Raw genomic sequence first — 27387 nt, forward strand, 5'->3', positions numbered from 1 at the left:
TTTAAACCCTCCCACGCCCACCTTCCTACGTAACTTCTTCCTCAGACCTTCCGCCCATTTGACTATCTTATCGCCCCGGGGGGCATCAGTATTCAGCGACGATTCGCCCCCTCTAAAACGTAACGCATTTAGGGAAGTTATCTAACGACTGAGGGGGAAGGGGGGGGAATAATGCCTGAAGGTCCTACCCTCCGTGACCGTCGTCAGACGACACCTGGCTGGCGGGAACCATGATGTGGTGGGGAGGAGGAGGAGGGAGGAGAGGTGACCAGTGGGGGAGGAGTCTCCGGTGGGGGGGAGGTGGACAGGTAAACTGACGCTTTAAGTACAAGTTTTACACTTTTTTTTTTGTTTTTTTGTGATTTATTGAGTGTATAACTTTTCTACGGTGTTTTGTCTTTTGCTGTCCATTGATGGAGTTGTGTAGAATGCCTTGATAAGGTATACCCCACTTGGTACCCTGTTGCGTGGGGAGGGAGGGAGGTGGAGTGGGGGTGGGCGGTTGAGGAGGGAGAGGCGGTGGAGGAACAAGCCAGTGAGTAATTTCAACGCGAACTCAAGTTGTTATATTTTCACAGAGTCATCCCACATCATCCGCCGCGTAGATGTGAATAGGTCGCTCATAGAGTCCAGGACGATCGTTGCACGACTGTGGTGTACGGCAGAATGAGTGATTTACGAGGAAAATTAGTTGATGAATATCGTGATGGAAGGGTGATGGTGGCATCAGCGTCGGTGTGGGGAGGAAGGCAGCAGCGGGCCCGGGCCCGGGCCGGTGGTGGTGGTGGACTGGTGGTCGTGAACGCCAGTGTTCCTCTGACCTCCAGTGCGTGTGGTTGTGTGTCGCCATCGTCTGTGGCGACCTTCCTCTACACGACCACTATTATTCCCCCACAGATTGTGCAGTGAACGTGAGAAATATGAGTCAAAACGTGCCGAGAATTAGTCGGATGTAGAGTGGAAAGTGTCTAAGCCCCCTAAAGTAACCCATCCAGGGAGTGTAATCCTTTTTAAGAAAAAGTTTTGAGGAATATTTCTCAAGTCTGCCAGAGACCTGGGACAGACAGACAGACGCACAGTTAAACCAACTGTCTGTTCAGGTGTATTGTCGTTTCCCCCCCGTCTTGTAATTATGTCACAGGTGTCGTGAAGGATATATATACACATACATATACATCGCGAGAAGGCCGCGCCAGGGAACCACTAACCATCGCCGCATCTTTCAAGGTAAGGAACGGGCCGCGAGATTTTTTTCTCTCCCTCCCCCCATGTTAATCTATTGGAAACTTTTTAAAACGTTGGTTTTTTTTACCCTGGATTTGATTTCCTTTTCTGATGGCCTTTTGAGCACTTTGAGGGTGTTTTAGCTATCAAGGCCCAGTAGGGCATGATTTAATGGACAATTAAGTGTTATATCTATATATTTTTGAAAATGACCTCGGAAGTGGTCATTGGTATGCGAATGCCTTTTAGCCATTTGTGTGGTCTTCGATTACAGCTGGACTTTCTTATCTGAACGGCTTTTGACCTCTGGATTGACATACTTGCCATTAAAAAGGTCAAGTCGACCTGACCCCGATGTACGGTGCAGCCCACGGAGGGCCCACCGTAATCCTTGGTTTTACGTCAAGTTGACAGTTCGGGGGGGGCGGCGGCATTAGGGTTGAGTTATTGGCCTCGAGCACCGGGAACGTCGCTCTTAACTGCCAGAGACCCCCGAGGTGCTTAAACTTACTAGTGGTTGGCCATTTCATGCCCCCGGCTTTGGCTGGATGACCTCAGCTCCGGACGTGTTCGTAGACTTGAGCACTTACGGGATACAATAACAGCAGCGTTGATCGTGTCATTGAGCCAGACACCCGCTCGGAATAGATGGTCATTATCACCTATTGTTGTAGAGGGTCGCCGGACGTAACGATGATGCGTCAATATTCAGCCTTGCACTACATTTAGCTCATGTGCCCGGAGAGCCAACATCGGAATGGCGTATCGAAATCCGGCTCATCGGAATTTTTTTTTAAACCGTATCGTTTATGAACGACGCGCCAGGCGATGCCTTCCCGTAAGTCATCCTCCTCCTCCCCCACCACCATCAACCCCCACCCCCTCCTCCCCCCCGGGTGATTGTCGCGTTGCATTACGACACGTTTTGCCGATAGATCGAAAGGGGAAACATTCGGAATAGCGGATAGATCGTAAGGGAAAACATTCGTAGTGGCTGATAGATCGAAGGGGAAACATTCGTCATAGCGGATAGATCGTGAGGGAAACATTCGTAGTGGCTGATAGATCGAAGGGAAACGTTCGTAATAGCGGATAGATCGAAGGGGAAACATTCGTCATAGCGGATAGATCGAAGGGGAAACATTCGTAATGGCTGATAGATCGAAGGGAAACATTCGTCATAGCGGATAGATCGAAGGGAAACATTCGTAATAAGCGGATAGATCGTAAGGGGAAACATTCGTAGTGGCTGATAGATCGAAGGGGAAACATTCGTCATAGCGGATAGATCGTGAGGGGAAACATTCGTAGTGGCTGATAGATCGAAGGGAAACATTCGTCATACCAGACCCCTTTGTGATGGCTGTTGGAATGGATTCCTAAAGGCGTTTTGAATTTGAGTTTCCACGTAATATGGATTGTGACAGTGGGCACGTTGTGATTTAAACAGATATTTAAACATGGAGGCTAATGATACTTTAGTTATAGAATAGACCAATATTGATATAGATATTGAGAAGATTAGTAATATAGACGTGGAGTTCGCTGGTGAGCATTCCTGTTGAAGCCTTAGCGGTATTATTGCTTTAGACATAAAGTTACTGTTGATTTAGATGTAGATATAGAGAAGGTTGCTATAAATTTAGAGATGGAGTGGGCTAGTGTTGATTTAGACATGGAATAGGGTACTGATGATTTAATAGATACGAAGTGGGCTGAATGATTTGAGAATTGAAGTGGGCAGATCGCAATTTTGAAGTCATAGAGTAGTTAGTCGATGCTTAGAAATGACGTGGCTTATATAGTTGTCTAAAATGTCGACTAGGCATGTGGTCATTTCAGAAAATTAGATGAAATAGTTACAGGCACTGTGCTGGAAGCAGATTTGTGGTGTATAACTGATTGAGTTGTTTATCAGTGATTTAGAAATAGTGTAGTCAGCTAAAGGAGGTTTAGAATATATTGTGGAGGCTAATTGGGACTAATAATGATTGAGAAATGGTGTGCAAAGAGTAAAGTCAAACTAATGTGTAGTCCAGTCAATGTTAAGAAATAAATGGAGAGCCATTGATAATTTGTAGAATAACATAGTTCATGATTTAGATATTAGGCTATTAAGCTAAGTAGCATTTATAATATTGTTAATTATTTAGAAATTAAGAGTTGGCAGAGACCAGTTTACAAAGTAGAGTAGTGCTAATTGTGTGTCAGAAATTATGGAATAAGCTCTTACCATATTAAAATGTGGTTTAGTAGGGTATCAGTAAATTAGAAATAAACGCTTCAAGCGCACGAGTTTGCAGTTGGAGATGTAGGTAAGAATTTGCTGTTTTATGTGTGTTATTGTTTATCAACGAATATGATGCTTACTGCGTGTTTTTTTAGTATACGTCATTCGGATTGAAGAACGAATCTTTTTTTTTGAAGTGCTGTAAGCCTTATTATAAGCCTATAATCCTAGTTCGATATGGAAAGGTTATTTGATTCTCTTTTTGTTAATTTCAGCGTGGTTTTGATGTTAAGTACAGCTTATATGTAATATCCAGCTAAACAGCTGAGGGTAAAGTTATGCGTTATTGCAATTAACAAACTCTCCATTTAGCCTTGCATAACCTAGCCCATCCCACCGTAATCTAATCAAGACGTTAATCTCGTTTACAGTAACGTTAGGTAATGAGCTGTCTCCGTGTGTATGTAATGCATGCACCCTGCCCTGATCCAACGGCAGAGGCGCCCACCCTAATCCCATTACAGATGAACCACGAAGATTATGATGGGTTCGTTATCATAACGTCGTTTTACCTCGCAGGTGAATATGTGTCCCGGAAGCCAGCGGACAAGCGACGGGTGCTTTTGCCCAGTAAACGGAAGCTTCCCACCTTGAGCCGAAGATGGTTGTATGTCTGTGGTTGGTACATGGTGAGGTTAGGGGGAGAGGAGGGAGGGGCGAGGGCACACTGTGGTTTGTGTGTGTGTTTTGTATGGTGAAGAGTGATCCCTCATCACCAAGAGTCTTTAAAAGGGAAAACAGCTCGTTACGTGAGGGGAAACGTTGCCTCTAGCCCGTAACGATGATTGGCTCATGGCGTCTTTTGGTTTTCCGTGTTGCCGCAACTTCTTAGCGAACGGTGTCAAGTAAGAAACCACTCCCGTCGAAAAGCCTTTGATGTTCACGGTTGGCCTTGTGTGGCATTGAGATTAGAGAACCGATGATATTGATTGGTTGATTGAGGTTTTTTAATACCGGCAAAAACTTGGATGTTTATGGATGTTTATAAAGGTTAAAGAGAGAGAAAAAAAGATTGCATTCTATATAGTGGATTTACGTTTGATGCGTTCGACTTACTGTTGCTTGATTATACCATTGTACATACCGGTAACATAGTCGTTATTTTGGTTAAAGATGTTGTACATAGTAACTGTGGAAACGAAAAGGCCTTTCACGTCATTCGCTGTACGTAGATGATGATAACACGGTTCAAGCAGTCTTATCTGTGTGGCCAAGAAAGTGATCGCTGAAAGTCTCCGGTGATGCAAGACTGAAACAGGATCGTTATACACAAACTTCCATTAGCACTGAGGGAGATTGCGAGATCCGGAACCTGTCATTTTCTTTTTCCTTGAGTGTGTGTGTGTGTGTGTGTGTGGGAGGGGTGGGGGAATGTGACGCCAGCTATCGAGGAATTCATTGTGTGTCTGACAGCATATATGTTAATGTTGAGGAGTTCTGTATAGAATGTAGCAGTCGGATGAATAGTAGTCGTTTAAGTCCGTTGAACTGGCACTTTAGCTTTCTGTATGTTTACCAAGTGATGATAAGAGTAGCTATGATATATCATGTTGGTGTATCTTTATACCAAGACAGATTCATACGAGCACAGTAATAGAGTAAATAGAATTCAAGTAGGCCACACTAGTATGGGTTATTTTTTTTTTCTTCAGATACAATGTGGAATTAGGATGTGTTCGTACAGATAGACTGAACATTTAGATTCTCATAGATAGAGCAGTGAGATTAGATTCTTATAAGAGACTGACTTCTTAGATTCTTACAATAGACTGGGCTGTTATATTCTTACAATAGACTGGGCTGTTATATTCTTAGAATAGACTGGGCTGTTATATTCTTACAATAGACTGGGCTGTTATATTCTTACAATAGACTGGGCTGTTATATTCTTACAATAGACTGGGCTGTTATATTCTTACAATAGACTGGGCTGTTATATTCTTACAATAGACTGGGCTGTTATATTCTTACAATAGACTGGGCTGTTATATTCTTACAATAGACTGGGCTGTTATATTCTTACAATAGACTGGGCTGTTATATTCTTACAATAGACTGGGCTGTTATATTCTTACAATAGACTGGGCTGTTATATTCTTACAATAGACTGGGCTGTTATATTCTTACAATAGACTGGGCTGTTATATTCTTACAATAGACTGAGCTGTTAGATTCTTACAATAGACTGGGCTGTTATATTCTTACAATAGACTGAGCTGTTAGATTCTTACAATAGACTGGGCTGTTAGATTCTTACGATAGACTGGGCTGTTATATTCTTACAATAGACTGAGCTGTTAGATTCTTACAATAGACTGGGCTGTTAGATTCTTACGATAGACTGGGCTGTTATATTCTTACAATAGACTGGGCTGTTATATTCTTACAATAGACTGGGCTGTTAGATTCTTACAATAGACTGGGCTGTTATATTCTTACAATAGACTGGGCTGTTAGATTCTTACAATAGACTGGGCTGTTATATTCTTACAATAGACTGGGCTGTTAGATTCTTACAATAGACTGGGCTGTTAGATTCTCACAGTAAACTTAGCTAGCTACTTGGGCTAGATTCCTATCGGTAGACTGAGCAGGTAAGTTACTTCACTGTGATAATGGTGGTATAGTCAGCAGTTAAAAGTACCCTTTGCAGTCCATTGTTTTATTGCATGTGTGTGTGTGTGTGTGTGTGTGTGTGGTGTGGTCGTCCGCATCTTGCGGCGAGGACCGGTCGAGGTCGTTCTTCCTACACCCCCCCCCCCCAGAGGTATTTACTCTTTCGCGCCAGTTCCGTGTTCCGTGATGATCCTTTGTGTAGACTTTCCCTCCCTCCCTCCTCCGTTCCTTGAACACACTCGTGTCGCGCTGTTCCCGTGCGGTAGCTCCGCCGTGCTTTCTCGCCCGGTTTTCTTTGTTCCAGTCCGGTCCTCATTGTCCCTCTCTTGTCTTATATCGTTAATTTAGGTTGTGCGCTGAAGTTCTCTCTCACAGCCGCCTTTGTTCTGGATTATTCCTTTGCTTCTCTTAATCCCATCTTTCTCCCACCCAGCACTTTTACCCGGCTGCCCATGTGATCTCATTTGACCGCTGTTGTGTTAATTGGCATAGTTCCGTTGCCTTTCATTTACGTGTGCCCGAGACCAGAGGAGGTGCGAAACTGTACAGGTCAGTACCTGCAGGTCAAGGTGGGGAGGAAAAAAGCTTTCTGGTCGTGTCGTGTCGGCGGTGCGAGAACTCGCCGCCGGACAGATACCTGTAGTGTGTGTGTGTGTGCCCGAACTGGGTAGGTTGTGACGGGTACTGTTAGGCCTGCTGGTCGCGGGTGCAGATAATCTGATCCGATCATAGGAGCAGCGGCGTTAGCCTCTTGGCCCCAGGCTGACAATTGGAGACAGACGAGGTCTCCAAGATCTAATTGGTATCCTTGTCTTCCCAGTGGTTCTGGACGGTGATTTTTCCGGGGCAGCTTGTCTTTCCAGTGGTTCCAAGGATTTTCCAGGGCAGCTTGTCTTCCCAGTGATTTTCCAGGGCAGCTTGTCTTCCAAGTGGTTCCAGTGATTTTCCAGGACAGCTTGTTTTCACAGTGATTTTCCAGGGCAGCTTTACAGGGAACACTTGTCATTCCAGTAGTTCCAGTGAATTTTAAAAGGTCATTCCTTTCTTTCCAGTGGTATGTCGTCTTTTCCATAGCATCGTGTTTCAAGTCTTAGTCCCCTTTAGCACGACAGTATGACCCGTGGCTATGATGGACTGACCTCTGACCTGACCCGTAACAAAAGGCGAGCCAGTCATACCAAAGAGCCGTATTGTAGTGCTGAAAGATACCTTCGCGGTCAAGGGTCGCATACCCTCGTCCTCTTGGGCCGTACCTTTATGCTTGTAGGTTGTATTGTCATGCCCAAGGCTCGTACTTCAGTGCTCGGGTGTTGTATTGTCGTGCTCAAGGGTCGAACTCTTGTGCTCAAGGGTCGTACCGTCGCACTCAAAAGTCAAACTATTGTGATCGAGGATCGTTTTTCTTTTTTTTTCTTTCTGTGCTTCTGCTCAAGTGTCGAACTGTCGCGTTCAAGGGGTCTTAGGTTTACGGCCAAGAGAATGTCCGTACCTTCTTGCTCAAGGAGGAAGTCGAGCTCAAGTATCGAGGAAGGCACTTCAGGTATGCTGGAGGCTGGCGCCAAAGTTCCTCGTCTTACGTAGACCTTCCCCAAGGGCTTGGCTGGGTTCGATCCTCTCTCCATCCCAATGTCCGCCACGGGCCACACTTCGTAACGTAATTTAAGGGACGTTCTTCAGTGTTTTGATGTCGGAACACGACGGTGGTCGGAATGTTGTGATGTCAGGGCATGGTGGTGTGGGTGAGGGCCTTGATGGTGGTTGCGCTATGATGTGTCGTAATGCCGTGATGTCGGGGCGTACCAGCAGTAGTGAGGGGAAGTGTTGATATCGGTAGGGGAAGTGTGGTCAGACTGACTTGATGACGCGAGAGCACCGTATGCTTTGCACTGCGACGAGAGGTGTTGGGCGTCAGAGTACATCAACAGGCTGTGTTGTGATGACAGAGCATGTGTCTGTCTTTCTCTCTGTCTCCCTCCCTTGTAGCTTGTTTCCAGCCGGATGTGAGAGGTGGCGATCTTGTAGGCTGTTCGCACCAGCAGTATGCGTCGTTGTCATCAGCAACCCCCTCGGGTTTCTGCTGATACGAGACTGCTTGTAGCAGTGGTAGTGTTAAGGTCTACTACACGCAGCAGCAGCAGCTGCTGCTGTGAGGGCTTGTCATTTTCTGCTCCCTGGTGTGTTTACTGGGCTGTTCCTCTCCGCTGATGGTCCTCTCACGCCAGTAACACTAGGGAGGGGTGGTGCGGTGTTGGGGTGTGGAGGATGGGGAATGTTGATTGTATTGTCTCGGAGGGAGGCCGGAACGCCTATGGTCTTAAAGTGCTACTGTTTTTGCGGAGCCCTAAACACTCCTTTTGTACTAAACGTACGCCCAGCGGGGGAGGGTTCACGGTCGGGCGGGTTGGGGAGGCCTATGCTAACAGGACCTGGAAATGTTCAGTGTGATGGAGCCTTGCAACACCGTGGGTCAGTATGTGGTGAGGGAACTAGAGGGAAGGTTTGAGTGTGATGGAGCCTTGCAACACCGAGGGTCAGTATGTGGTGGGGAAAGTAGAGGGAAGTTTTAAGTGTGATGGAACGCCATATCACTGAGGGTCGGTATGTGTTGAGAGAACTAGATGGAAGGTTCATTGTGATGGAACCTTACATCACTAGAGGTTCAGCATGTGTCGTGAACACCACTAATGAGAAGGCTGAGCATGATGGAACACCGAGTCACGGGTTTTAAAAGCGCGTCGTTAGCGCGCGCACGCACGCGCGCGCGTGCACCGATAAGGTTTAGTTTGTCGTAACCGGACGGCAAGGGTAGCTTTTACTATCGCGTCGTAGAGGGACGGTATAGGGTGTCGTGGACCGTCCACACAGCTGGAGTTTGACGTCATATGACCGTTGCGCCGCGTGAGGGGAGGAAAATGGACCGGGCATGCGATAACGTGATGGTGATGGTGGTCGGCTCATGTGGGTACGTGTGTGTGTGTGTGTGGTAACACTGGAAGGGCTGGCGCACGTTCCTCTCTGGTAACGTTCGAGTTGCGTGGGAGCCTGACGTCGTGAGCCAGCACTTCAGACAGTTAGCTGTCGAGTGTCACTCCCTCCTCCTCGGGACCCAGGTTGCTGTTATATCTTCGTGCCTCACCCACATCTGAGGCTGCTGGCTCCTCACCATTGTAAACGCCCAACACTCGTCCTTCGCAAGTGTAAGTCCTTCGTAATGGTGATGCCCTACGCGCTAGCCCTAGCCCAGCCTCTCGTAAGTACTCGTAAGAACTCGTAAGCACACTCCTGCTCCAGACGGAAATCCTAAACATGTCCCTTATTCATATATATATATATATATATATATATATATATATATATATATATATATATATATATATATATATATATATATATATTCCTATGAATCCACGGGGAAAATGAAACACGAAAAGTTCCCAAGTGCACTTTCGTGTAATAATCACATCATCAGGGGAGACACAAGAGAGAAATATAAGTCAGTTATGTATATCAACTGACTGTTATATTTCTCTCTTGTGTCTCCCCTGATGATGTGATTATTACACGAAAGTGCACTTGGGAAATTTTCGTGTTTCATTTTCCCCGTGGACTCATTGGAATATCTTGATCACGCGCAAAATTGTGATCCTTTCCAATATATATATATATATATATATATATATATATATATATATATATATATATATATATATATATATATATATATATATATATATTCTGCCTATGAGAGGAGAACATCATTATCATTGTAAGAGTTTGTTAGGGCCGGGGTCAAGTTCTGGTGTGAGAAAGTGACGCGTCTCTCATTAATTTTAATGATCTAGAGCAATTATCGTGATGACGTCGTCACTCTTGGAGCTGTCTCTGTGGCTAGATAAGGGCAGAGAGGGAGGGAAGGGGGTCATGATGGGGATTGTGAGGGGGGGTTTAGGGTTCTATATATCCCCCCTCCCTCCCCCCGTGGTCCATCCCGCTGTTGCTTTTAGCCCCGCGCATGCTGGCAACAGTGTGATGAGCAAGACGGGACGACCCTAGTTAACCTGTGGGGGAGGGTCAGGTCAGAGGCGAGGCCAGCCTTACCGCACGTTGCGCTGGTAGTATACGATTGAGGTCAAGGGTCGTCTTCCCGTCGTGCTCAAGGGTTTGCGTCTACCGTCTACGGTATTTCTCCCCGTGGAGCTCGCTGTCTCATTGGCGTGTTCTGTGGGGCCCTGTTCCCTGGCGCAACTTGACCCTGCAGACGTCCTTACGTAGCCCAGACAGCCGAGGGAATGACCATTTAGCAAGCTGTAGCGAAAGTTGTGGTGTGTGTGTGTGTGTGATCTCACCTAAAAACTCCGTAGTCTAACATCTGGAATGTCTAACCCCTTTCCCTTACGATGGTCTTGGAGGTCTTCTACCCTCCCCCCAACAGCTTGGTCCGAGACCTTACGTAACCTTACGTATACCGTAACGATCGTTACGCGGAGTGGGGGGGGGTGTGTGTTGTTGTAGTGGCCAGGAAGACTGGGCGTAGTGGGTGGTGAGAGAGAGAGAGAGAGAGAGAGAGAGAGAGAGAGAGAGAGAGAGAGAGAGAGGGGGGGGGGGGGGGCGGATCTGGGGTAGCCAGGGTGAGAGGGAGAGAGAGTGGTGGTGATGAGGGAGGGTGTGGTGGCCACAGATTGGAGTTGGAGGGCGTGCATGCGTGGTGGTGAGAGAGAGAGAGAGAGAGAGAGAGAGAGAGAGAGAGAGAGAGAGAGAGAGAGAGAGAGAGAGGGAAGAGAGACTTGTTACACCCTGTCATTATCCAGGACTTGTAGAGTACACCCTGATGAACCGGACCTCAGCACGGGAGGTGGACGGTTTATGAAGGTGCAAGATGCTGTCTATCGATCAATTATCACGAGACTTTTAAGGCTCTTATATTTACCCCGGGCTGTGAGTAATATTGTGAATGTTTATAGTGCGAGGAGGCTTTCCGACAGATGCCTTATGCCAGAGGTTAAATGGCCTTTGGGGGAAAGAGGGGAGGGAGAAGTACTTTGTGCGTAATGTACACTGTAAATGTAATGAGGGGTGGGAGGCAGTGTGTCCTGTACGACTTACAACACTTTGGTTGTACTTGGTTGTGATGCTCTGGCTGGAAGGGGTTGTGGGATGGGGAACGTAGGGATGGGGTATGGGTTAACTGTTAGGTGATTCTGGGAGGGTCTGAAAAAAAATATATAAGTGTTGTTGTTGTTGTTAGCGAGAGACTCGTGTATGGAAAAGTTTGGGTAATGGTGATAGAAAACATAAAGCAGGGGCGACGTGCATGGGATTGAAAATGGGGGAGGAGATAGTTTTAATAACAACACAGCTTCAGATAAATTTGCATGTAAAGTGATAGGAAGAAAAAGTTAATTTAACTGAACAAAAAAAAAGAATATATATATATATATATATATATATATATATATATATATATATATATATATATATATATATATATATGTATGTAATATATATAATATATATATATATATATATATATATATATATATATTTATATATTTATATATTTATATAAATACACACCAGTTTTGAGGTTTTAGATTGACAGTCCTCCAGTTTAGATGCCACAAAACTAGGCTGGTTTGAAGGCCACAAGCCTGCTGTTTTTTTTTTTTAAAAAGCCACCAGTCAGCTGGGGCCAAGTCCACACGTCAGCAGGTGTGTAGCGCCACCAGTTCGTCCCATGGTGAGTGAAGGCCAGACAGATGGTAGCAGATTTTAGAGGCCGTGGTGCACACAGCACTTTTGAAAAACAAGTTATTTGGCCTAACGTGTGGTCGTCATCGAAGGAGGTATGCCCCCCATTCTCTGGGAGTTCCTTGTTAAGGAAAAATGTATATAGATAGGTAATCCTATGAGTCCACGGGGAAAATGAAACACGGTAAGTTCCCGTGGACTCATAGGAATATCTTGATCACGCGCAAAATTCTGGTCCTTTCCAGCATAGATAGGTAAATAGATAAAAGGGTATAGGTATGTAAATAGATAGGTAAATAGATAAAAGGGTGATCCTTTCCAACATAGATAGGTAAATAGATAAAAAGGTATAGGTAGGTAAATAGATAGGTAAATAGATAAAAGGCTAGTGGAGGTAGGCCCTGGCGGTTGCGCTGGTGTTGCCATATGAAGGGGTTCGGTTTCAGTTCAGTGTTGCCACGCGGAGGGTTCGGGTATATAGCGAAGGTGGGGTTGGGTCGGGTCGGGGGGGAAGGGGGATAAAAACGTCCCATGTCTGGCTAATGACTTGGCTGTTTCACAGTTCTCGCCTCCCTCTTTCCTGCCCCGTTGTGCTACTCTCTCTCTCTCTCTCTCTCTCTCTCTCTCTCTCTCTCTCTCTCTCTCTCTCTCTCTCTCTCTCTCTCTCTCTCCTCTTTCTGATTTTTCATCATCCTCTCATCCTATTCTCCCCTCCCCCCTCCCCCCTGTCCATGGCAGCAGCAGAGGTGGTGTGGTAGGGAGGGAGAGAGGGTACATAGGTTTAATCACTGGCGCTTGTTGGGAGACTTAACTACCGGGCGGACCAAAAGGCCCGGAAGTGGTTCTCGGTACGATCGGAAGTGATTGTGGTCGGTGCGCTACGATGGCCAGATATTTAACCGAAAGTACTTTTCTTCTTTTTTCCCCCTTTTATTTATTTTGTTACCTTTATTTTACAGATATTGTATAGTGGTGCGTAGTCTATTTTTTTTTTTTTACAGTGGCACGTAATCGTTTACAGTGGCGTGTCGTCTTTTTACAAGTGGTGTTTGAGGTTACAGTAGGCTTCAGGATGACGTAATGCACTGTAGCACTTTGCCTCTTTGCGATTGCCATTCTTCGAACTACTGTACTACTTCGAGATCATTACGACGTGGGTTGATCTGCCAGGGAGAGAGATGAGTTCGTTGGTTATTAGCAAAGTTGTAAATACCTTTTCTTTTTTTCTCTTTTTTTTTACAAGATAGACTGAGGCGAGTCGAGTCCGTCCAGGGACTGACTGACATTGTCTGTGCCATGAAAATGGCAACCGAAGTTTGCTGGTTATTTTTCTTGGTTTATGTCCTTCTCTCTCTCTCTCTCTCTCTCTCTCTCTCTCTCTCTCTCTCTCTCTCTCTCTCTCTCTCTCTCTCTCTCTCTCTCTCTCTCTCTCTCACACACGGAACATTACACACACATTGTGTGGGTTAGAGGTGGTCGTGTGTATGTTGCATTGGTATGGACAGGTGTGTTGTGCAGTGTTGCTGTATGTGAGGTGTGCTTGTGATGTCGCCTGACCCGAGTGTTGGTTGTCCACCCTCCCGCCAGTGTTGCTCTCTGCCTCAGAGCCCGTGTCTCTCCGCTGACCTGTTACGCGTTACTCCTTTCCATCCTCGTCCCACACGCGCCCAGGTGTGTCAACCCGTCTTGGGTGTCTGTCTGTGGGGTTGTTTTTTGTGTGTGTGTGTGTGTGTTTTGCCTCTGCGAACTCGTTCATGTGTCTCCCTGGGTGATACCTGATCCAGCTGGCTGTTGCTAGGCCGCGTGGCCTCAAAGGGGCCAGTAATTCCTCCCCCATGTTGACTTGCCATAATATTTAGGAAATTTAGAATTTGTTTTTGATATTTTTCTTCCCTATTTTTTCTAAATGCTCCGTCAGGGTGCTGCCTTTTGTGTTCACCAGGTGGACTTTTTTTGTGTTTTTGTTTACCTCATGTGTGTATATGTGTGTATGTTGGTTATGGGTTTACCTTCTTTAGTGTTAGTGAATTTATAGTTTACCACGTGGGTATATCTGTTGGTTCAGGGTTTGCATTCTTTGTGTTACTGGACTTGTAGTTTACCACGTGTGTACATTAATGTTGGGTCTGGGTTTATGGGTATATATGTTGGTTCTGAGTTTACCTCCTTTGTGTTAGTGGACTTGTAGTTTACCACGTGTGTATATCATGTTAGGTCTGGGTTTACCACGTTGGTATATCTTTGGGCTCAGGGTTTACCTCGTGTGTATCAGTGGATTTGTAGTTTACCACGTGTGTATATCATGTTGGTCCTGGGTTTACCTCCAGTGTATCCTTTTGTTCTTCATGTCTGTCTGGTGGTTCTTTGTGGACTTGGTGTACACCCGTCGTATGCAAGTATACCTAACATTTGCCAGGTAGATAGATTTAGGCTTACGCAGTGTGGTCCATTGATTTTTCTCATCGTTTATGTAAACGTAATTTTGGTTTACGAGACTAACTCACTGGGTTCGTAGGTCATTGTACGTGGGTCCGTTGGGATTTTAGTTTACCAAAGGGATGATATTGTTTGATAGTTACCCATGAACACTTTGGGTACTACGACATTTTTAAGTTCGTGTGAAGATACGACCCTTGTGCATGTGATGGCTTGGCCTTCGACTCGGTCCGTAAAATGATGGGTCAGTTGCAAGGCCAAGCCATCGTACTCAAGGGTCGTACCGTCGTGCTCAAGGTGCCGTACCGTGCCGTCGTGCTCAAGGGCCGTACCGTACCGTCGTGCTCAAGGTGCGTACCGCATCGTCTTGCTCAAGGGCCGTACCGTACCGTCATGCTCAAGGGCCGTACCACCGTACCGTCTTGCTCAAGGGCCGTACCCTACTACTCCAGGGGTTGGCTAATCTCCACAGGTTTTAGACCCCCTCTAATGTCGCCCAAGTTACCATCTCTGTATCACGTCTGTGGTAAGAAGATATCCAGCGGCTCTGGTCTTCATAAATCAAGCAAGTCTTTATTTTCTGGTCGTCTTCCGAGAACAAAGGGGATTGAGGAGTGAGGAGGAGGGGAAAGGGAAAAATGTATGGGTTATTTTTGCAGTACGATCTCTCTCTCTCTCTCTCTCTCTCTCTCTCTCTCTCTCTCTCTCTCTCTCTCTCTCTCTATCACTCTCTCAATGTTGTCGTCTGTTGTTGCGATCAGGTTTTGTGAGGTCATACCACGTCATCATCATCATCTCTTCTGTATTTCCGTCGCAAGTGGCCAGCCTTTAACGACACTGCCTCGTTCAGTCAGGGGGGAGACTGTCGTAATGCCGTCGTAATTTGAGGTGGTTGCGCTACCGTACGTACGTATCGGCCCTCCGTGATGCTCTCTCTCTCTCTCTCTCTCTCTCTCTCTCTCTCTCTCTCTCTCTCTCTCTCTCTCTCTCTCTCCCTCTCTCTCTCTCTCTCTCTCTCTCTCTCACACACACACACACACACACACACACACACACACACACACACACACACTTAAAAACCACCGAAGCCATTGACTGATTTGCTGCTGTTGTACTCCGGGACGATGAAAGCGAGTTTACTGCTGGGTGAAAAGAGAAGAAACAAGGAATGAAAACACTTTGAGGATGGAAATGGCCACAGGTTGTCTGGTGAGCCTTGGGCTTGTGAGGGGAGCACTACGTATGTTTACATGTTGAGCCAATGCTGCTGTCATGCATGTGGCCAGCAGAAAATAGTGCAGTACTACCTTGACGTCAAGCTCAACACACACACACACACACACACACACACACTCACACACACACACACACACACACACACACACATAAACACACCTCAGCGCAAGAGCTGTGGGTCCCATCACTTGACGTCCTGCTGGGTGGCTACGGGGCAGGGATTCCAACCCTCGTTCTCCGGTCCTGGGATTCGCCTCGCGTCCGTCCGTCAGATCCAGCGGTGCTCCCGTCACATAAAACTGTGGAGTCCAGCAGGGGGATGTGTGTCTACCTTAGCCTTGAAACCCCCCAGGGTTCTACACAGACGCTGGTGGTAACTGTACCCTGTGTTGTGGCCTTCGTAAACGCGGCTGCAAAGTAACCAGTTACCAGGTCGTACGCCTCTGGTGCTGGAGGAGGAGGAGGGGCTGCCGTTGCAAAAATGGTCCTTGATTTTTTTTTTCTTTCTATCCTGGAAGTTATGGAAGGCGACTGGAAGGGTCCCAGGCAGACGGTTTTATAGGTCACGTGACTACTGTGATATTCCAGTCTGGCCCTCTGGAAGCAGCATGTGCGACCGCGCGCGCGCGCGCGTGTGTGTGTGTGTGTGTGTGTGTGTGTGTGTGTAAAGGAAGGGGAGGATGTAATAGGATACATACACACATGTTGTGTTCCCTTATGGCAAACGTATGGTCGCACACACACACACACACACACACACACACACACACACACACACACACACACACACACACAGTGTAGACCTCCTCCTCCTCCCTCCCCTACCCCAGTAGAGGACTGCTGTCCGCGGCCTCGAAAAGCTTGGCTTAACGAAGGAACAACAGCGCATTATGGTCCCAGAACGACATGTTTTCGGGTGAGGGGGGGTTAGAAACAAGCCCACGGAACTCTTGTTTTTTGCCTGGGTAGTTAGGAGTGAATGGAAGAGGTTGGGACAACGAGGGTTCTTAATCAGGACACAAGAAGGTGGTTGTGGGGTGTCGGGATGTGTAGGTTGGAAAGTGTATTGGTGTAGTGTGTGTGTGTGTGTGTGTGTGTGTTCGTTTAGTAAGAAAGTAGCCAGGGTTGGCTGAAGAGCCATGTTCATTGTGTGTGTGTGTGTGTGTTGTGGTGGTGAATGAGTGAGTGAGGCACCCGTGTTTGTGTTGCTGTAGTAAAGATGGTAAAACATAGCACTCTCCTCCTCCCTTCCCCTCCCCCCACTCCAACAATCCCTCCAATCCTCTCCCCTAACCCCCCCTTACCCCTCTGCTCATTTCCCTCATATGCCTCTCCCCTCCCCCACTCCAACTATCCCTCCAATCCCCCACCAACCCCCCTCCCCTCTGCTCATTTCCCCTCATACACCTCCCCCCCTCCCCCCACACAATAAGGAACTGATCCATGACTTGATAGACCGATAAGGGGACTTCATTACTCACCCCTCATTTTCACTCTCCCCTCACCGATTTATGAGGTCCCCTCCACTCCTGAGCTCCACCCCCTCCTCCCCTACCCTTTATGATAGTAATTCAATGATTGGGGTCTTGAGATGATGAGGGGAATGTCACTGGCAAGGGCTTCTAGAAATGGCAGCGCTGACCAGTGTTCTGGTAAGGGTGTGTGTGTATGTGTGTGTGTGTGTGTGTTTCCAGGACACCACGACAGAAGTGCTCTGGTCGAGGACGTGTTAAATTCTTGTATTATTATTATTATCATACGCTGGGGTGTCCTGCTCTAGTGCATGCTGTATTAGCGTGTGTTCGTGCTCTTGTGTTAGGTAGGGCATTATGGTTTCTCCTATTTTAAGACATTAGATCATCTTGTTTTAACACGTGTTGTGAAGTGGTCTTAGGACGATGGGGTACCCTATTTTAGGACATCTAAGTGTCCTATTTTTAGGACATTTAAGTGCCCCATTTTAAGACATTTAAGTGCCCCCTATTTTTTTCTCAAAGTAAAGTGTCTTATTTTAGGGGACGAAAGAACAATGTGAATCTCGAGTGTATAAAATGATTCCCGACAGACAACCCATAATTTCCAGAGAAGTTTGCATCATCCTAATGAAAAATTATAAAGTTTTGGAACTAACTCTCTCTCTCTCTCTCTCTCTCTCTCTCTCTCTCTCTCTCTCTCTCTCTCTCTCTCTCTCCTCCTATGAATTCATAACACCAAGTTCATTTACTTCCAATTTACGAAGATACGCCAGTTTTATTTCGTGTTTCCTCACAACCTTTTTCCATATATATATATATATATTTTTTTTTACTGTGTGAACTTAATTTGGTTTACTTACTTCGTTAGGTTTAAGAGCTTGAGTTGACGTAGCTAAGTTTACTTATGTTTTCCGAAGTATGGGTCTGTTTGGCGAGCTTCCCAAACTTCAGTTTATGCTATTAAGTTTACTCTCTTAGTCTCCCTTCCTAAGCCCGTTTAAATCCTGGTTTACACCCCCGAGAGCTTTCATATCCAGCTGGATACTCATTCTCAGATAACAGTCTCCTTTTTTGACTGTCCACCAGGTTTACGGTAGATGGGCCAACTTGTTTTTTACAATCTCCCTTCCAATTGCTTTAGGGAGCAACAGCGCGATGACCTGTTGGCTGGTGACCCGTCCACCCCCACGTTAAGAAGAGATGCCAGCCCGAGTCTTGGCGTTAGCCTTGTAGGAGTTGTATGTGGCTGTGGCAGAGTGGTGTGGACCGGGACCTTGTAGACTTTCAGAGTAGCGTGGACCGGTTTCTCTTAGCTGTACCGTGGCGTGGACCGGCTTGTTGTGGCCGTACTGCCGTCTTGGGCCGGCCCATTGTAGCTGTGTTCTGAAGCCTGGACAAGCCAGCTGTAGTTGTGCTGTAGCCTGGACAAGCCAGCTGTAGCAGTGCTGTAGTCTGGACCAGCCAGCTGTAGCAGTGCTGTAGCCTGGGCCAGCCAGCTGTAGCAGTGCTGTAGTCTGGACGAGCCAGCTGTAGCAGTGCTGTAGTGTGGACCAGCCAGCTGTAGCAGTGCTGTAGTCTGGACCTGTCATCTGTAGCTGTACTGTAGCCTGGACCCAGTACAGTACTTTCCAGTATCTGCTCGTGAAAAACAACAAACGTTCTTAGTATAAGAACGTTTCTCCCCCCCCCCCCACCACGTTTGTATACCACTTCGTCTTTTTTTATGAAACGTTTTTGCCTACCCTACACTTTATGTCTGTTTGTTTGTTTTGCTGTCAAACGTGAGTGAGTCAGTCCCTGCGAACGTTTGTGCATTCTAAACGTGTCAGGAACGTTTCCAAGTGTAATGTCAGGATTCGTGCATGCACCGGCCATCTGATCAGGCCACATTCACTGGCTTGAATAACCATCTGAAACCATCGCTTGGTAGGGCCATTTAAACGGCTTGAATTAAGTAAGTATTGCCAGGGTTTCTCTCTCTCTCTCTCTCTCTCTCTCTCTCTCTCTCTCTCTCTCTCTCTCTCTCTCTCTCTCTCTCACTACTATTATTGGCAACCCCCCCCCCCTCCATTTTTTCACAGTGTTTGTTTTGCTATTTTTACCACACGTATATCAGATTTTTTCCTTTTTTCTTTTTTTTTTTTTTGCACAGGTGAGAATTTTACGTTTTGGACTCCTTTCTCTCTCTCTCTCTCTCTCTCTCTCTCTCTCTCTCTCTCTCTCTCTCTCTCTCTCTCTCTCTCTCTCTCTCAGTGGGTGTCGATGGGTATCGTGCAGTCCCCCGTGTTATGCGGTGCATGGCGTATTGATGATGGTACGGTGCGGTGCGGCAGGAGTATGTTGCTGTGGAGGTTATGTTGGGGTGGGGGTCATGTTGATGGGGGGATGACACCAGAGACGGAGGGGTAGTAGGTATTGTTGATGGGGGATGACACTAGATGGGGTAGAGGGGTGTTATGTTGAATTGTGGAGGGGGGGGGGATGACTTGGCATGGGTGGTATATGTTGACGGGGAGGCTAGCGGTATGTTGGTGTGTAGGGGGAAGTGGTAGAGTATGTTGGGGTGGGGGAGGAGAAAGATGCCGGGGAGTATATTGACGGGGATGACTTTAAGAGGAGGGGGGGGCGATGGTACGTTGGTAGTGGGAGGAGAGTGGGGCTCTCAGAGGGCCAGGTAGAGTGGGAGTAGGACGCCCTGGGAAGCAATAGGACACCACAATTTCCCCCCCCCCCACTCCTCTCCTCCTCCCCTCTCGTCACCCCACGCCCCTGCCTGGGGCGTTTAAAGAGGTAATTACAGTAAGACATATTGTGTGTGTGTGTGTGTGTGTGTGTGTGTGTGTGTGTGTGTGTGTGTGTGTGTCATGAGCCCCCACCACACCCTTCCCCAATTTCCTCTCTCGCCCCTACTTCCCTTCTTCCCCACACCCTCCTCCCCACACTCCCTCCTCCCCTCCCCACACTCCCTCCTCCCCTCCCCACACTCCCTCCTCCCCTCCCCATACTCCCTTCCTAAACATCCAGATGATTCCATTATTTTTTCCCCCCCGTCTCCCCGCCATTCATTTCCGGGTGTTTCCATGTCGTTGTTCTCTTTCTTTTTTATTAAGATTATTTTTTTTATCTTTATCATTTACGGGAGGGGAGAGAAGGAACCAGGGGGTGGGGGGATGTTGATGGGTGGGGGCAGCGGGGCAGGGACCTGCTGCCGTTGGGGGGTGGGTTTGGTGGGGGGGGGCAGGAACCTGCTGCCGGGGGGGTTGGGTGGGTGTAGGAGAGGGTGGGGTGGGGTTAGTGAGGGTGGGTTTGGGGCAAGATAACGCGTTGTGTTGTGTAAGTGTGTTCGTGACTTTGTGTTGCTTGGTGGTAATGATCATGTGTCCTGACGCAGTGGTACACACTTGGCCCGGGGTCATGATGATAATGAAAAGTAATCATGATTATTTTTCTCATTTTTTTACATAATTAATAATGATAATGATAACCATGATAATTTAGTCATGATTATTTTTCACTTTTACGTAATTGGTGTTGATAAGTAAACATGATTATTTCTCATTTTTACATAATTGATAATGATAAGTAATCGTGATTTTACATAATTGATAATGATAATAAGTAACCATGATGATGTAGTCATGATTATTTTTCATTTTTACATAATTGATAATGATGATAATGATAAGTAATCGTGAATATTTATCTTCTTTACATAATTAGGTAATTTGCATACGTCCGGTCTGTAGCGTGCTAGTGTGTACTGCATACGGTGGCGTACTGAAGTGTATCCCAGAACCCCACGTCCACACACACACACAGCCAGCCAGCCAGGCCCTGCACACTGCTGACGTATTTACTTCGTTTCGCGTCTCGTGACTTTTGGTCGAGCTCGTTCAGAGCGTGTCACACACACACACACACACACACACACCTCGTCGTCGTCGTCGTCCTCCTCCTCCTCCCGTATAGGTGCCACATCTCTCACCCCTAGCTCGTTCTGTCTCACCTCCCACCCCTTCCCCCCGTCTCATAACCTCTTGCTATCCTGCATCTTGCAAGGAGCCGGTGCACGGAAGCGTCTCACATTCCCTTCATCCATCTCCGGTGCACCGCGGTCACTCCCTCCCTGCTCTGTGCTGTCGTATTGTTTTCTGCTAGTGCGTTTGGCCAAGTCAGGTGAGCAAGTCATGGACCAGTTGTATCTCCTGTCCTTCCCCTTGTGCCCCTCTGTGTTCCCTCTTGTTCCTTCTGCTTTTTTCTTCTTTTTTTTTCACAAGGATTTTTTTTGTCAGTCTCTCTTCACTCATCCTCTCCATATGTCCAAACCACCAAAGGACACCGTGGCCGGCCCTCGCGATCAGGCTACGGGGCAATAGGGCTCTCTCTCTCTCTCTCTCTCTCTCTCTCTCTCTCTCTCTCTCTCTCTCTCTCTCTCTCTCTCTCTCCATTAGTTAATTAGAGAGTTAGGAAGATCAGTGTGTTGAGCGCCTCACGATGGCTGGTGTAAGAAGGACCGAAGATGACCTTGTAAGCTCTCTTCTGGACTTTTTTTTTTTCCTGGCCCGTGTTGTGTGGTGGGTAGGAATGAAGACGCCCAGGGGGGTGGGTAAGGCGTAGATAAGCTTGGGGAAAAGTGAAAGTTGTCGTGTGGATGTCGTTGGGTTCAGACGCAGGGAGTCCACGTGTCTTACGTTCAGGGAGAACGTACAGACGACGATGGGCTTGACGGACTGGATGATGGTGCATGGTTCTTCAGCACGACACCGGGTCATACGACACGTGTGAGTGGCTGGTCATGTGACACCTGGTGTGTGGCTGGCCACGAGCTCTGGGCCTACTTGCGCGACGTAATTTGCATGTAATGTGCTCCACCAGCTGTGCTCTGACTCGCCAATTTTAGCTTTGAATTAGCTTTGCATAAATGTGGACGCCGCATTATACATGCCATGGGCCTGGGTAATGAAGTGTTTTTCTTTTGTTTTTCCGTTCCCCGTGTAGGTGGGTGGGTAGCTGTGGTGGTGGGTGGTGGTGGTGAGTGTGTGTGTGTGTGGTTAAGGGTGGTAGGTAGAGTTGTTTGTGGTCCGGTAGTTGTGTTTGTGGTGCGGGTTTGTTTAGTGTCTCCCACCCGCCTGCTGTGAGTGGCGGCGTGGTAGGCCACTGATGGTGTGGCGGGGCCGTGCGGTGTGGTGATCGGTGGTAGGCAGCAGTTGACGGTTGTGGTGGTTGGAGCGTATATGGCACCCCAGCAGCCCCGTGGATGATGATGATGATGATGATGATGATGACGACCCTGCCAGCTCGACCCGCGTCTTCATGATGCATTATGAGGTTGTAAACGGCTCCTGGGGTTTGGGAAGCCAAACAAAACGAACGCAAACAGTTGTGAGTGGCAGTGAGGGAGGGAGAAGGAAGGATGGCCGGAAGGGGGAAGTGGAAAAGACAGTAGCTTGATGGGTAATTTATGGGAAGGACAGTGTGGAGAGGGGAGGGCGATGGAGGAAGCAATATATATGAATCCTCTGTTAGCGATGGGAGTAACAGGTAGATGTATCCTCTGGTGGTTGTGGTGGCGGCAGATAGGGAGAGAGAGAAAGAGATGGAGGCTAAAGAGAATGATAGAGAACCGAGGGAGTGGAACTCCGAAGGGAAGATGGAAGAGGGGAAGGGAATTGTCAGTAGGGAGGAGGACTGGGTTACCACTGTGGAGGGAGAGAGAAGAAGGAATGATGATCCTTGGGCGGGAGGACTCGGGAAGGAGAGAAGACAGTAGACCTGAAATATGGAGGGGGTGTGTGGATGGAGGAGGGAGGGAGGGAGGATCGTGGGGTTATAAAGAGTGAGTTGTAATTAATTTCACGTCCTTCCATCTTGACTGTTGGTTACCCCTGGTGGGCTGGGCTGTGATGGGACCACTGTGGGGCAGAAGGTCACCCTGTGTGTGTTTCTCCCTCTCAGGGAGAGAAGGGAGAGACTTACCCACCTTCTCTCAGGGGTGTTGGAGGGAGGGTGGGTGTGTGTGTGTGCGTGCGAGGAGGAAGTGATTGACCTCTCCCGTACTTTCACGACCTTTACTTCTCTCTTCCTCCCTAAAATCTGTTTCGCAATCATGTGTCTTTCCCCGTCGTATCGCCTTCCCTCCCTCCCTGCCTGCCACAGTCTTTCTCTCTCCGCTCCCTTTCAAGCCGGCAGAGAATTACTTCTAAAGGGATTATCTTTCAGTTCCACTTGCGTCAGTGGTATGTTTGCATTGCTGGGTAAAGTAGTGGTACTCAAGTGAGGGAGGAGGAGGAGGTGGCGCGGGGCGTGTGCGCCCTTTGTACTCATGCGAGTGGTGAGCGCCCATGGCCGGTCTTGAGCTCCGCCACGGGCGGTGTGCGTGAGAGAGTCATGGGCATTTGGCATGTTCATGGTAGTGTGGATGTCGTGGTGGACCATGTGATACATGCAGGAGGAGAGAGAGTGAGTGGGGCCATGGAAGTGAGTTGTCTAAAGTTTACGTCTGTACCTCGGACGGACACCCCCTCCTGCGGGGAGGGAGTGGACTGCACAGTTACTAGGGACCTGACGCGTTCAGTTGAGTCTCTCTCTTTTTCTTCCCCCCCTCGACAGAAACTTTATTGAGAGTAATGTTGTATTATCTCCGCGCATGTGCCCTGACCTCTCTCCCTCGCTCGTTCCCTCCTCCCTACCCAACTCACCTCCCTCCATGTGTGTGTGTGTGGGGGATATAAGCGGCCCCTCTGGCTGTTGATAATGCGATGCCACGACTCTATAATGCCGTGTTAGGTGCGGTTATCTCATTGTCAGTACCCGGAGTGGCCGCGGCGAGCCAGTTGAAGGCTTTGTTCATAGGCTGCTTACGGTGCAGCGGCCCGAAATGTGAGGAGGAATGTTTGCAGACTCGAATGCAGTTTGTGCGTTTGTAGTTGCACGTACGTACGTACGTGTGTGTGTGTGTGTGTGTGTGTGTGTGTGTGTGTGTGTGTGTCAGGTCGATGTGTTGGGTGGGGGTAAGCCTCAGGCATCGTGGTCGAATAATGTCATATTTAACGACAGTCGCCAGCAGGCTGTTTAAGGTCAGTTAACGGCTTGTTTGAGTATCACTTGAGTGCAGCAGCCAGCTTACACTCCTAGAGAAAAGATCTCATGATTGGTTTTGTTTTTTTTTTCCCCCTTCGTGTCTTGCAGAAGGGAACGACAGTGAGTCTCTGTATGTCAACCGTTTGCTATCCTTCGGTCAGGGTGGCAGCTTGGCTGGAGGAGGGCTTATGCAAAGCTAAAACACTCTCTTGTGTTCACGGTGTAAGTTAAGGTTTATACAGCAAAAGTGGCTTGTATCCTTGGAAGTTTTTGGTGGATAGTTTGCCCACGTTGGTAAGAGCGTTAGGATGACGAGGCGAGAGAGGCCCGTTCTGTGTTCCTCTAGCCTGTTTTGAAATTGTTACGTGCAAGTACGAGGAGGGCGGTTACCCCCAGTTGTGTAAGGATCTCTTCTTCCAGTTACAAGTCCTCTTGCCCTTGTATGTACGACGGCCGAGGTCGTAGGAGGAGGCCAGTGCGTCTTCCAAGCTTCCCTCGTCAGGATACTCTCTCTCGTATCTGCAGGAGCGACGCCCTCGGGAGGTGGACATCCATCCATCCGCCCCGCGGGGTGGGGTAGTCGTGAGGAGCTTTTCATTATATGTATCCCGGACGCCACGACGCGTCGCCGGGGGCAGCCAGCGATCTTCCAGGATTTGCTCGCTATGACCACCCTCAGAAATGATGCAGCGCCCGGGTCTTGATGAGGTTCATTGTGTTGGAGATATCTGACTGGGTTCGTTGGTTGGTTGGTCGATCCTTCAACCCAACCTGGTGTGCTTGAGGCGTGGGTTCGGCCAGCTTTGTTAGACCATTGGTTGGGTTGGGTTGGTATATCAACCAGGTTAAGGTTCTCATATCGTGGTTTGGTTGGACCGTTTTAGGTTGACCTCTTTGGTTTGGATTGGTTGGCAACGTCCAATCATCGTATCTTGGTTGGTTCCACCCTGTGTTACCTACTTTGGTTGCGTGCTTCCTGCTCGGCCGGGCCAACCTTAGTTTTGGTAACCACTTCGCCTGGGGTGCGTTTTTGGCGTAACCGATTCAAGGATCTTTGTTTATACGCAGTTGTAAGAGCGTGCCACGTGGTCGCTTGGCTTCTGTCAACACAGCTCCAGGCGTAACACCACCTCCGCACACACACACCCCAGACACGCTTATGGGAATATATATATATATATATATATATATATATATATATATATATATATATATATATATATATATATATATATTGTTAATGGATAAGTGCCTTGTAAAACTAGCGTTTCACAGTATAGACAGTTAAAGTCAGTTTAGCGCAGAAATGACATTTAGAGATATCTTGAGAGAGAGAGAGAGAGAGAGAGAGAGAGAGAGAGAGAGAGAGAGAGAGAGAGAGAGAGAGAGAGAGAATTATGATACCTGGACCTCATGTGTAAGGTAAACAGTTCATCAGTAATCAAAGCCTTCCCTCCCGTGGCTGATTTTCTGCCACACCCTTGGCCTCTCCCCTCCTCCTGGCCCGTGGTGAACTCAAACATGTGGAGCCCTCCTCCTCCTCCTCCTCCTCCTCCTCCTCCTCGACCTGCACTTCGACTCCCCCCCCCCCCCCCCCCCCCCCCCGCCCCGTCATGTGCACCTTGCGTCCGGTTCATAACAGGTCTGGTAGAGCGGGCCCCCCCTCTCCCATGGGGGAAGGGGAGATGGAAGGGAGGGGGTAAGTAAGACGCTTTATTTGGTGGAGGAAGAGGGAGGGAGGGGCGTCCATGGGCAGGTGGGGAGACGACGAGGAGGAGGAGGAGGTTGGGGGGTTGGTGGCCCGTGCGTGCCTGCCGGCCATGATCGTTGGTATAAGATCATGAGGGTGATGGACATCATGACCTGGTTGTAGTAAGTGAATTCACCCTCTCTCTCTCTCTCTCTCTCTCTCTCTCTCTCTCTGGTAGCCAGCCACCCCACCGGGGAGAGGTTAGTTCGTACATTACCGATACTAATCGCTTGGTTATCGGGGAGGGTAGGTTAGGGACGCCTGCGCCGTTTGCACGCGCAGTGAACCAGAACTTCCGTGGCTGTCGACTTCCCTACGGTGAGCGATCCGTTGCCTTTTTTGGCAGAATTCTTGTCTTCAGATCTCCCAGTCTTGTTTTCCCACGCCTCACCCTCCTCCACCAGACCTCTCCCAGTCCCCAGGTCTCCGGAGACCCTACTATTCCCCCTCCCTCCTTCCCCCCTAACCATTTAGCAACCCCCCTCCTCCTCTCCCTGTCTCTCTAATCCCCGGCCAGCACAACCCCCCGCCACCCACACAGCTAACTTAAAAGGTGGATCTACCGATGCTTTGTAGTATGTAGTACTTGTTTACCCTTTATCCCATCCCATCTCCCGTCCCCTTCTCTCCTCCCCCTTCCTTTGTTATGGTACACACCGTATGGATGGAGACATTCCTCAACCAACAGGGTCAAGTAACCTTTCTCTTTCTTCCCCACCCCCCATTTCTCCCCACCCATCCAACGTAGGAGCCCCTATACCCGTTTTCTTTTCGATGGTATGAAAACCGCCAGTTCCGTTTTTTTTTCTTTTTTTTCCCTCAGGTTTTCCTTTCATCTCGTTTTTTTTAAGTAGTGCTCATCCCTCGTGGTCGTTCGTGAGATGTGGCAGAACATCCGTCTTCGGTCGCCTCAGTGTACAGCGTCGAGGATTATCTGTTATTCCTGTAGGATGGCAGGAAGGAGTCCAGACGATTTGACTGTGTAAGGTCCTTGGCTTCGTCTGGAGGGTGGTAGGGTATATGCGCGTGTGTAAACAGGGTAGAGGTGTAGTTGACTGCACGTACGTAATGAGGTTTGTGATTTGAGGGGTGGGGATTAGGGAAGGCCTGGGTGAATGTAATGTATATGATAACCTCCGGCCCTTTCTAAATTCCTATTTAGGCCAAGGCTGCGCTACTTCCAGTAGCAAGGAAGTGTAGACTCCTTTAGGGTGAGTAGTTCTTTGTCGAGACTATGTACTCCCAGTGATACAGCCTAGGGGTAAGGCGCTCGCGGTGTAACCTCTTCCAGCGTTAGCGTGGTAGCGCCAGGAATAGACGAAGAAAGGCCATATCCGCTCACGTACTACATTCTAGATCTACCTTTCATGTGTAATGCACCGAAACCATAGCTCCCTTTTCACATCCAGGCCCCACAGACCTTTCCATGAGTTACCCCGGACGCTTCACATGCCCTGGTTCAGTCGACTAACTGCACGTCGACCCCTGTATGCCACATCGTTCCAATTCCTTCTATCCCGTACACGATTTTC

General features: G+C 48.0%; 1 protein-coding gene across 2 annotated transcripts in view; it reads left to right on the forward strand.

Annotated features, from left to right (window-relative positions):
• The window catches only part of kek6 (kekkon 6), a 398199-nt gene that overhangs the window by 83274 nt on the left and 287538 nt on the right, over positions 1 to 27387 (forward strand). Inside the window, exon 1 of one of the 2 annotated variants that reach the window (XM_071675737.1) lies at positions 744 to 1227. The exons of the other annotated variant lie outside the window; for it this stretch is intronic. The gene's annotated coding sequence lies outside the window, so the exon portion shown is untranslated. Of the gene's footprint in view, positions 1 to 743; positions 1228 to 27387 lie in introns of those variants that run through there. 2 annotated transcript variants of the gene reach the window in all.

This window comes from Panulirus ornatus, chromosome 21 (genome assembly GCF_036320965.1).
Source record: "Panulirus ornatus isolate Po-2019 chromosome 21, ASM3632096v1, whole genome shotgun sequence".
In the NCBI taxonomy this organism is placed as follows: Eukaryota; Metazoa; Arthropoda; class Malacostraca; order Decapoda; family Palinuridae; genus Panulirus; species Panulirus ornatus.